This window comes from Apus apus, chromosome 2, assembly GCF_020740795.1.
Source record: "Apus apus isolate bApuApu2 chromosome 2, bApuApu2.pri.cur, whole genome shotgun sequence".
NCBI classification, from domain to species: Eukaryota; Metazoa; Chordata; class Aves; order Apodiformes; family Apodidae; genus Apus; species Apus apus.
This window is the reverse complement of record NC_067283.1, coordinates 94,082,349-94,092,958: the sequence shown is the minus strand read 5'-3', so window position 1 is coordinate 94,092,958 and position 10,610 is coordinate 94,082,349. Positions and strand designations below refer to the sequence as shown.

Below are 10,610 nucleotides of genomic sequence, written 5' to 3'. Positions count from 1 at the left end.
CTTGAAGCTCACCTATGAGCTTTTACATCAACACAGCTGGAACAATATGGGTGCTGCCTTCTCTTGCCTCTGTAGCTTTGTCAATTGTAGCACTCCCTAGAAAACAGAAGGTTTGGCATTCACCTCCTTTCTCTTCTTAAAGAGACTCAAATCCACACCAACCATTACCCCAGAGGCCTCATCACCAAATTATTTGCTGTCTAGGAAGGTATGGAGGGGAAAGGGAGCTTTTACTATAGGAAGAGATTAATCAGGCAAGACAGAAAGTTCGTGTAAGGGCATGACAGTATTTTTATACTACAGGTGTTTTAACATAACACAAGCTGTTGTTGGAGCAAGAATGGATAGGCAGATCTCCTCCATTCCAGCAGACAGCCTGAAGCACTAGACTACAGTGCCTGCATGCAAGTCTGAAAGTGGTTTCACCACTTCAAACGGATGGGTGAGATGCCACCCAGAATGATGCAGGGCTTGCAGCAGTCTCCTGGGAGGTGGGGAATGTAGGTTGACTCTCCCCATCCACACCCTCGCCCCCCTGCCCCAGACAAGCTATGTGAATCTGGATGTCCTATTTTCTGTGCAAGTGCTGAAACTACTGAGCCATCATGTAATTCTGGTGCATCAACTGACTTATCTTTTGGCATTTTCCTAGAAGGCCGCATTTAAGCAGAGTAATGGTTGGTTTCTTCATCCTGCAGGAAGACAGAGACATTTGTAGGTAATACTAGGGGATACTCTTTTGAGTAGGAGGTTGGTCTAGGTCACCTTCCAGAGAGCATTTCTATAACACTACTGAATTCAGGTGTCTCAGTGGCAACTGGTCAGGATTTCTGGACCGTGTTTTTTGTTGGCTTGGGGTGTGGGGTTTTTTTGTACTTAGGTATTTAAATTCTGCAGTAAAAGCTTAAAAACAGTGACATTTTCATGAAGGGTCACCTGACCAACATTTATAAAGGGCGAGTGTCAGGAGGACAGAGCCAGGTTCTTCTCAGTGACATCCAGTGATAGGACAAGGGGCAGAGGGTGCAAACTGGAGCACAGGAGGTTCCATGTAATCATGAGTAGAATCTTCTTTACCGTGAGGGTGACAGAGCACTGGAATTGGCTGCCCAGCAAGGTTGTGGAGTTTCCTTCTCTGGAGACATTCAAAACCCATCTGGACGCATTCCTGTGTGATGTGCTCTAGGTGATCCTGCTCTGGAAGGGGGCTTGGACTGGATGATCTTTTGAGGTCCCTTCCAGCCCCTAAGGTTCTGTGATTCTGTGATTCATTGTTTTGGTCCCAGAAATGTGCAGCCTAAAGACTGGCCTGGACTGCACAAGCTCTGGTCTTGGGGAAGTCAACTGCAAATTCAGATCAGGAGTTGTCATCAACTTATTTGGACATACATACAAATACTTGGATGGGCACTGGAAGTGAACCCCTCAGCTTCTCTGCATTGTTTTCTCTCAGTGACCCTGTGTAACCTTCTGTCTCCCCACCTCTGGCATCACCTGGCAAATGTCCTTCAACAACCTTCCCTACCTCCTGGACCTTCCTTTCTCCCAAGGCCTCCTTCACGTTGCTACAGGCTTCCTCCCCTCCTCGCACAGCCTCCAGTGCCTGGCTTGATTGTCCCAAGTTATCCAGTAAGCCCCGGGAATGCTCTGCTTTTGGCCTCTGGCGAATCCAGCCAATGTGTGCACACACCAGCCAGACAATTTGCCTCGCGTTGTTCCTGTCCCCTTATCTCTCCCTCCGCCCCGGTGTTTATCCTCAGATAAGGAGCTCCTTGCACGAAGGACTTCCTTTTCTCCGCTTGGGAAGCAGGCAGCGCACAGCCAGCGACCTCCCAGGGCATAAATAGCTGCGGGATGGCAGGCCCTGCTCTGCCCAGAGGGAACTGCTGCCTTCAGCCGGGCGGTGGGCGAGCGCCCACCCCCCCGCGCAGCCCCCGCATCTCCCACCAGCCCGTAGCGCTCTCAGCGCCACTTTCGAACCATTTTCTCCAAATAATCCAGTTTCCTGTGTAGCGGTTCTTTAAATAGCACCTCGAAGATTATTTTAAAGGCTTTCCAAACATTCTCGCTGCCGGTTTTGGGCTTGGGGTGGGTTTTGTTAGCCGGGTTTGGTGGGGGGGGGGGGGTGTTTTGGTTTTTTTTAGCCTCCTTGCATGACGATATTTTCACGTCGTGGGAGACAGGAACAGCTCGAGGAAGCTGCGAAGTTGCGCGGAGTACAACGAGGGGGAGGAAAAGAGGGGGGTGGAATACGGTTTCTAGGACTGTCGTCCTCGTCCGGACGTTTTCTGCCTGCACACGCTCTCCGTTTCGGGAGGACGGGGGGGGCTGTGTGCCCCGGGGGCAGACCCTCCGGAGGGACCCGGCCCCGGGCGGCGGCCGCCACGCTCCGCGGAGCCCCTTTCCCAGCAAAGAGCCCGAGATGCAAAGGAGAAATGACAGCATGGAAAGCAAGAGTATTTTTATCAGGGCTGGTGCCCGGGGTGAACGGCGGGCGGAAAGTGCCACCCTCTCTCCTCCCCTGCCCTCGGCCGCCCACGCCGGCAGCGGCATCAAAGGGAATCTCCCTTCTCGCGGCGTGTCAGCGCCGGGGATGAGCGCACCGGCCCGTCATGGCATTTTCACTTCTCCCGGCGCTTACTCAACAGGCGGATGGACGGGGCGGGGGGGGGAAGGCTGGTTTGGAGCGGGGGGAGGACTCCCAACCAGCCGCCGCTTCTGCCATGAGGTCACCGCGCTCTGCGCGCCCGCCGCCGCCCCTGCTCCGCTCCGTTGCGTCAGGCAGGGGGTATCCCCGCCGCGCCGGGCATCCCCGCCGCGGAAACACCCCGCGCTTCCACTCGTGTCCCTCCGGCAGCGGGGCGGGGGGAGGGGGGATCCTGGCCCCCAGCCCCTCCGCCCCCGCCCGAAAATGTCAAGTGGTTCTCCCGGGAGGGTGTAGGGATAGGGTGGCGAGGGGAAACCGCGCAAGCTGCGCCGAGGGAATCGCCCCGGGACGCGCGGACCGGCTGCCCGACCACCAAGAGCAGCTTGGGGGGGGGAGTGGGGGTCGGGGGGGAAAGCCGGGGTCGGCTCCCCCTGCCAAGCGGCCGGCTCTGGCTTTCCCCCTCCGGAGAGTGGTGGGGGAGGGCCGGGGGGGGCTGTGCCCGGGGGGGGGGGGCTAGGGCGGCTGCGTGGGCGCGGCGGGGACCCCTCCGGCAGGCGGTCCCCGCGGCCCCACCCCCCCCACGCAGAGGAAGCGGGGCGGGGGCGCGGCCCCACGACAATGGGACTCGCCGGCGCTATAAATACCCGCCCGCGTCTATATTTGGTTTGGCCGGATCACAACCAAAGGGGCCCCAAAAATAGCCCCGCGCGCGCGCGCCCGCCCCGCCGCTCAATGGGCTCCGGCTCCGCCCCCTCCCCCGCGCGAGCCCGAGCGCCCCGCACGCGGCCCGGCGGCTAAATTTAGCCCCGCCGCTTGCGTCAATGACGCGGCCGCCGTGCGTCAGCCCGCTCGGCCCCGCCCCTCGGAACCGGGCCCGCCGCCTCCCGTGCGTGGATTGGCCCTGGCGGCGCGAGGATGGCGTTCCGCGCTGACGTGGAGCCGCTGATTGGCCCCGCCGGGCTCTGGCTGCGTCCGGAGGGGAAGTGTCGCCGTGCGGGGAGCCCGGCGGCCGGCGGGTTCCCCCGCGGGGGAGGGGGGGGTGGGGGGCCGGGGGGGGGCGGGGGGGGGCTGGCAGCCGCCACGGGCCGGGAGGGAGGCCCCGGCCCCCGCCGCCTCGGGAAGGGAATTCCGAGCCCTTACGTGGGCCCCGCGCCGTGCCGCCGGTTTGCGGCGTGCGCGGAGGCTCGCGCCAGCGCCGGCCTCCCCTCCCCACGCGGGAGCGGCGGTGCCGGTGCCAGCCCGGTAGAGGGAAAGGTGGGCAAAGCGAGAGCGCCGCCGCCGGCCCTTCCTCCTCGGGGCGGCGGGCGGGCGAAGCGGGGCACCCCTGCGGCCCCCCCCCCCCCCCCCCGGCACCGCAGCGTCCCGGGCCCCGTCGGTGGAAGTGCGGCAGAGCGCCTGGGCACGCAGCGTGAGCGCAGCAACGGCCGTAACGGTCCCGGTGACAGCGGCCAACGGCCCGGCTAACGGCGGCGGGAGCAACACACGGCGCCGGGCGCAGCGGCGGGGAGCCCAGCCCCGCGGGGCCGCGGCCGCGGGTAGACGCACCGGCTCAGACAGACAGACAGACAGACAGACGCAGGCGGGAGCCCCCGGCTTTCATCAGGGCCCCGCGCCCGAGCACCCCCTCCGAGCGGCACCGTCCCCAACCTGCTCTTTGCTCCTGCGCACTGGAAAGTTTCAAAAGAAAAGGAGAGGGGGGGGAAAGAAGAGGGAATGTGTAAAAGAAAAAAAAAAGAAAAAGAAAATAGAAAGAAAAAAGTAAAAAGAGGAAAAAAAAAAAGGAAACTTTTAATCATTCCTCCTGAAAGTGGCACTAATTAACCAGTCAAAGCACTTTTTCCCTTGAACCACTCCAGTTACGGAGTTGCTGCGTTTGCAAAACAGCACAAGACGATCACTGCTGTTAATAATAAATAATAATTAAAAATAAATAAAAAAAATAGCAACAGTGATAATAATAATACTACATCTGCCTTGGGAGCGCCTGGCCGGGCTGTCGCGGGCAGCCAGCCCCGAGGCGGCCGGCCGGCCACCCTGTCCCGCTGCCGGCGGCTCGGAGCGGCCGCCTCACCCGCGCTGCCGAGCTCGGCACGGCTGGGTACGGCCCGGCACGGCTCGGCTCGGTACAGCTCGGCTCGGTACAGCTCTGCACGGCTCGGCGCGGTGCGGCGGGAGCGCGGCGCACACACTGGGGCGGGGGGGTGGGGGGGGGTCAGTAGCGTCAGGCTCCCATGGCGTCACTATTGACGTTTCGCATTCCAGCCGCTCTATGGAGAGGCCGCTAGGGCTCCTCTCACATAAATGACGTTCAGAGAGAGGGAGCGGGAGAGCAGCGCAGAGAGGCGCCTCCGTCCCCTCTCTCCGCGCAGGCACACGCGCACCCCGGGGCACTCGCACCGCGGACGCGGGCGCAGGTCCCGGCCCGGCTCCCGCCGCACACACACACAAAGGCACATCGCGGCGGCGGCGGCGGCAGCGGCTCGGCATCCCTCGCCCGCCCGCCTGCTCCCTCCCTTCCTCCCTCCGCCCGGGGACGGGCTCCTGGCTCCTCGGGCTTTTGCAATCCTTTTCCATGCCTCGGGATAACGCACCCTCCGGACCTGCAGCCGCCGGGAGCCTCCGGGGTTTTGTGTCTCGGGTCCTGCCGCTGGACAGCGCCTACATGCGCCTTTAAGGAAGCGGGCACCTATAAACTAGATGTAAAGACGGAACCTCCACAGCAACCGAGTACGTATATGAATGAGCGGGAGCGGCCGAGGGAGAGGGACAACGCGACGTGTCCCCACTCCGTGAAAGTTGCGCTGCCGGGGTAGATGCTCGGGAGCTGCCGCCGGCGGGCGAGTCGGCTCAGCCAACGCGCTGCCGTGCTGGGCGCTCGCTGAAACTTTTCCCTCTCCTTCCCACCCCGCCCCCCCCCCCCCCTCTAGCACCAACCCCCCTGCCTCTCCTCCCTGTGGATGCTCATTTGCCACTCGGCTTCTGAGCCTCCCTGCCGGCTCAGCAACCCCCGTCGTGCCCGGGGCACCGCCACCCCTCGTAAACGGGAGGGCTGTGGTTGAGAGGAGCGGGAGCCGGAGCCGGTGGTACTAAGGTATTTCTGCTAGTTGTTGTCATGGAAATGATGCTGCCGGCGGCGGCGGGGAGTTTACAGCGCCGGTGATGAATGGCAGTAATTTGTCTCCGTCCTTTAACTGCGCTTGGGAAATAGGTGGCTTTGTTTGCACAAGTTCGAACTGTCTAATAAGGACGGCGAGGCAGGTTGATCTAATCTCACTTTGGGAGAGAGCAGCAGCCCGAAAGAGCTCGCCCCAAGAGGTAATTGCTGGAATGTGACATATTGTGTTGAAATGAGACGGGATCTTTGCTCGGCACGTCTGCCCGGCATCTGCTCCTCGGAAATGTGTCCTTTTCCCTTCGGAGGTCAGAAATGGTAATGAGGGGCTGCGGTGGTCCGGCACGGGTGGTGCGGTGCGGGGTGGCTGAGCTGCGCTGCCGCTGCCCCGCTCCCTGACCCCGCCGAGCCCCTCGCTTTTGCCTTCTTGCCTTCATAGCTGCGAGAGAAGTTTCAGTCTTGGAAAGAGGCGAGAAAGCGCGGGCGCTAGGTTGTGACATTATGTCTCGGGACGGTTATCGGGACGGCATTACCGAGACGCGCTGTCCCGGGCGGAGATGCGGCTCACCTTAGCGCGGCTAGTTAATGACGCTGTTATTTATTTAACTTGCAATTTGTGGAGACGATGGATTCCGTACGAGGACATTTCCCAGGGAAAGGGCGGAAAACGCTCTTTTCTGTAGGGGGGGCAGGGGGTGTTGATGTGTTGGGGTCGGATTATTTTCTCCAGGAAAAAAAAAAAAAAAAAAAGTTTGGGAATGAATCGCTAACTTTTATCCAAGCCGCTTCACTCGATTACATTCTTCGCCCTGTTTTTCTCTCCTCCGTGGAGACCGTTGTGTGCTGGAGTCAGGCTCCGGTAAAAACAATGGACTAAACCAGACCAGACGGTTTCTTCGGAGGTGAATCTTACGCGAGCTTGTGGATATTTGCTGGAGTGACCCTGCGGCTCAGGACGATCCCATGCCCCACCCCCTCCCCCGCAATAATAACAATAATAATAATAATAATAATAATAATAATAATAATAATAATAATAATAATAATAATAATAATAATAATAATAGCGAGCTAACCGGAGGTGGAAATCGAGCTCAAAACTTTTTAATTCGGTGGAGCTTCCCCCTCCGCGGTCCCTCCCGGGTAAATGAAGGTTTCGAAACGGCTGAAGAAGTCACAATCACAATGGAGTATTTCACGGTTTCCTCGTATTACAGGGTGGGGAGGGGTGTCACTTGGGGCTGAATGTAAAGTGCACAGAGGAAGAAAAGAGCTTTGACAAGGGTAGTTATTTCCTCCTAATTTACAGCCCTTACGGCTCTGCGCTCCTGGCTCGGGCGGCTGCAGTCCGGAGGGGTGTTGCATGGTTAAAAGCGCAGCGAGTGTCTCTAGGTAACCGGGCGGCTGTGGGGGGAGAAGAGCCCTAGGGCGCTCCGAGCCGAGCGGGAAGCCGCCTCGCAGGCGCTCGGTAGCGAAGCAAAGCCGCGGGAGAGAAAGGGTTGAGCTGATAGTCACTAATATCCCGGGAGCTGAGGAGGAGGGAATCAAAGGCGAGGGGCGCGGGGAAGGCAGGAAGAACGGGCCAAAGAGTGGCCCGGGAGCGGCTCCCGTGGGCCGGCACCCTCCGGGCTGCCGCGGAGCCCCCCGGCCGTGCTGGCAGGGCCGGGCGGACCAGGGCACAGCACTTCCTCCGGGGCGGAGGGACGCGGCGAGGCCGCGCTCCCTGCTCCGCGCTCGCGGTGGTTACCGCGGGGCAGAGCCAGGCGGGGAGCGGGGCACCGAGACGCCGCCGGGTAGCCGGGCTGGTAGCAAACCCCTCGAGGCCGGCCAGTCCCTTGCGGAGAGACTTCCAGCCTGCTGCTGGAAAACAAAACAAAACAAAAGTTCCCGCGGAGAAGGGGCGCAGGGGGATGCTGTCCCGCTTGCTGCAGTCACACCGCCCGGGGCTCTCCTCTTGCTTCCCCGGGCTCCTCGCTCGGGGAACAAACCGGCGGCTCGGTTGCCCCAGCCGTCGCGTTCTGCCTTTTGTGTGATGAGAGAGCGGGGGCTGGCAGAAACGCGCTCCCCTTTCCCACCGTGGGGGCGAGGCGGGGGCAGGCGGGACGAGGGCGGGGGAAGGTCCCCCCGAGGCGTTCCACTGGGGGGGCTGGGGGAGAGGAAGGCGCGGCAGGCACCCCCCGGCCCCGCTCTGCCCAGCAGCCCCCTGACTGTCTTCTCCTCCCGCCCCGCCGGTGGCGAACAGAGCCCGGGTCGGAAGAGCGCCCTCCGCCGAGGCCAGGCCCCGCACCCGCTGCCGCAGAGAGGTCCCAGCCGGCACCCACCCCCCCGCCGCCGCCGCCCGCCGCCGCCTCCGTCCGCACCTCCAGCCCCACCATTCAGCGCGCAAGATACCCGCCAGGTAAGATGCCGCTCCGCGGGGCCTGGCTCCCCCCTCCGCCCGGGAGAGGAGGAGGAGGAGGAGGAGGAGGGAAGAGGGTGAGGGAGATCCTGCCGCGGCCCCTGCCTTTCCCAAATCCCTTTGGCATCATCTGTCCCCGACGTCCCGTGGCGGGGCCGCGGGGTGTTTAAATCCCAACAGGATCCGGGCAGCGCCCGCGTTTCACAGGGCGCTTAGAGATGCTGTGCACATGGGGTAGTGCCAGCCCCCCACCAAAGGTTTGCCAGATTTAAGGGGGAAATGGGTTAGTGTCCCTGTGAGGACCCCACACCCCTCGTGACACACTCTCGCAAAGACAGCAGAATAATACGGTCATAGCTCGGAATGTCCCTACCTTGATTTTTTTAGCCATTCATTTGGGATTTGATGACAGGTTGCTGCTCTTCAAGGCTTGTGGGGCTTTTTAAAATATTCTTGGGTACAGAAGAAAAAAGATCCCAGGTTATTTACTTTGCAGAGTAATTAATATTGGTGCCCTAAGAGGGAAAGTAGGGTTTACAATTAGTCGAGTGTGCTGGCAGAGGGTGAGTGAGGTAGGAGGAATCCAGAAGCAGGAGAGACCAGACCTTTAGGTTAGGGTTATTTTTTCTATCTTCAGGTTATATTTATTTTAGACTTCTGTTTTCTTACTCCACTTTGCACAGAATTCAGTAACATAACCCTGTTATGCTCAAAAAAATGCAGGGGGAAAAAAAAAAAAAAAGCATAATTACCTGTTTCCCTGAACTCCTGCTGGTTTTCTGAGCTAGCAAAAAAGCCTTTTTCCTTTGCAGGGCTGTGTATCAACATGTCCACTTTGTGTCATTATCTGTCCACTCTCTTAGTTGTGTTCCTCAGTCAGTCCTCAATGGAGGTCCGTGGAAGGAATTTCTTTCCCTTTTTATTTGATTAAGCACCAATCGCTGTGTTTTAACAGACGGTCCTTAAACTAACAAATGATTGTAATTGGACTTGGGATGAAATGACATGGACAGAAATTCATGGGGGGAAAAAAGAGAACAGTAGGAAAACACATAAATAACAATGGGAGGCAAGGCTTGTGAAAGAGTTATCCTGCTTTTCTTCTTGAAGTACTTGGATTTACAAGCAGGAAGGTCTTAATTTCAGAAAATAGTACTATTTTTTTCTAGTTTTTAATGGTTTTTTTTGAGAAGATGAAAGATCTGAATGGTTTGTGACAGTACAGTAAATGAAATCTGGTGCTTAGTTAAAAAATGTTTATCTGCAAAGCGGGTGGGAAAGAATTAAAAGTTGATACAACACGATTTTTTTTTTATTGCTGCATGCCAGGCTCAAGTGAATATTTTAAAATTGTAAGTGAAGGGAGTTTTTAAAATACTGAGGAAAATCCCATTCTTTTCAAGGCAGCTTTTTTTTTTCGTATTAATTGTTTCTCAAGTGCTTTTGGAATATAAATTACCACAATTAGGAAGGCATTAACTGCACTTATTTTTTATATAAATTTTCTCCATATTTACTTTTATTTTCTCTTTAAAAGAGAATATATACTAATTGATTCATTTTCTTCCTCTGCTGTGGAACCAAAATATACCACACACAATTCTAGTTCAGGTCTAGAATCACAATGTTTAGCCAGGCAAATCTCAAATGGATTGCAGAATTGGTTCCATTATTTCCTGAGAGCAACAAAAGAAACAGCAGACTAGTAGGAAATGTAAAAGAAAAAAAAAAACTTCAAATCTTTATAGCCAGGCACTGTGTTGCTTCAACTATCCCAGCTATCAGTGAACCACATCAACTTTTATGACTAATGGATAAAAACAATTCTATTAGTAGCCTCAACCTTGCTGGCCTATAAAAACAGAAACAGAAATACCACATACTTTTTCTCTTACATGTTTGCAAATTTAGGGATATGTTGTACTACCTAGGTTTTTTTAGGATAATAATCTACCACAGATAAGCCTTAAAACTACTAGATGGAAAGCAACCTTAAATTATTAGCTGACTAGAAATATGCTTTTAAGGCCCAGAGTTGAGCAAGCAAAACTGGTGTTTTGCAAGTCCTAAGTAGCAAGTACTGTGATTTGAGTCGTTCTCTAGCATGCACTGCAGATGCTGTTTCTTTTTAAATATATGTAATTTTTAATATTATGCATTTGATAATCTCTTTTACCCTTCATGAAAATTTTATGGCACAGTTGCACACATGCAGAGATAGACTTAGAGCCATAAACTGTTTTCATTCTGCTTATCTAATTCTCATTGACACCTGTGTATATTAAGCAGCAGATGTAGGGCAGCTTGACGTGGCTTCTTCTTTCACTGACACTCGTATCAGTTTGAGTTGCTCCTGTGACTCGAGAACAGGCTCTCTAACACCTAATGCTTAGTCAATCCCCAATGTGTATTTCTTATTCAAAGGCAAAGACTCGAGGATAATTTATGTGTCC

General features: G+C 56.3%; 1 protein-coding gene across 2 annotated transcripts in view; it reads left to right on the top strand.

Annotated features, from left to right (window-relative positions):
• The first annotated feature begins 4,995 nt into the window (after positions 1 to 4,995).
• NR4A3 (nuclear receptor subfamily 4 group A member 3) overlaps positions 4,996 to 10,610 on the top strand; it is a 29,484-nt gene continuing 23,869 nt past the window's right edge. For both annotated transcript variants that reach the window (XM_051611850.1, XM_051611851.1), the window contains exons 1-2: positions 4,996 to 5,374; positions 8,002 to 8,157. The gene's annotated coding sequence lies outside the window, so the exon portion shown is untranslated. The remainder of the gene's footprint in view (positions 5,375 to 8,001; positions 8,158 to 10,610) is intronic.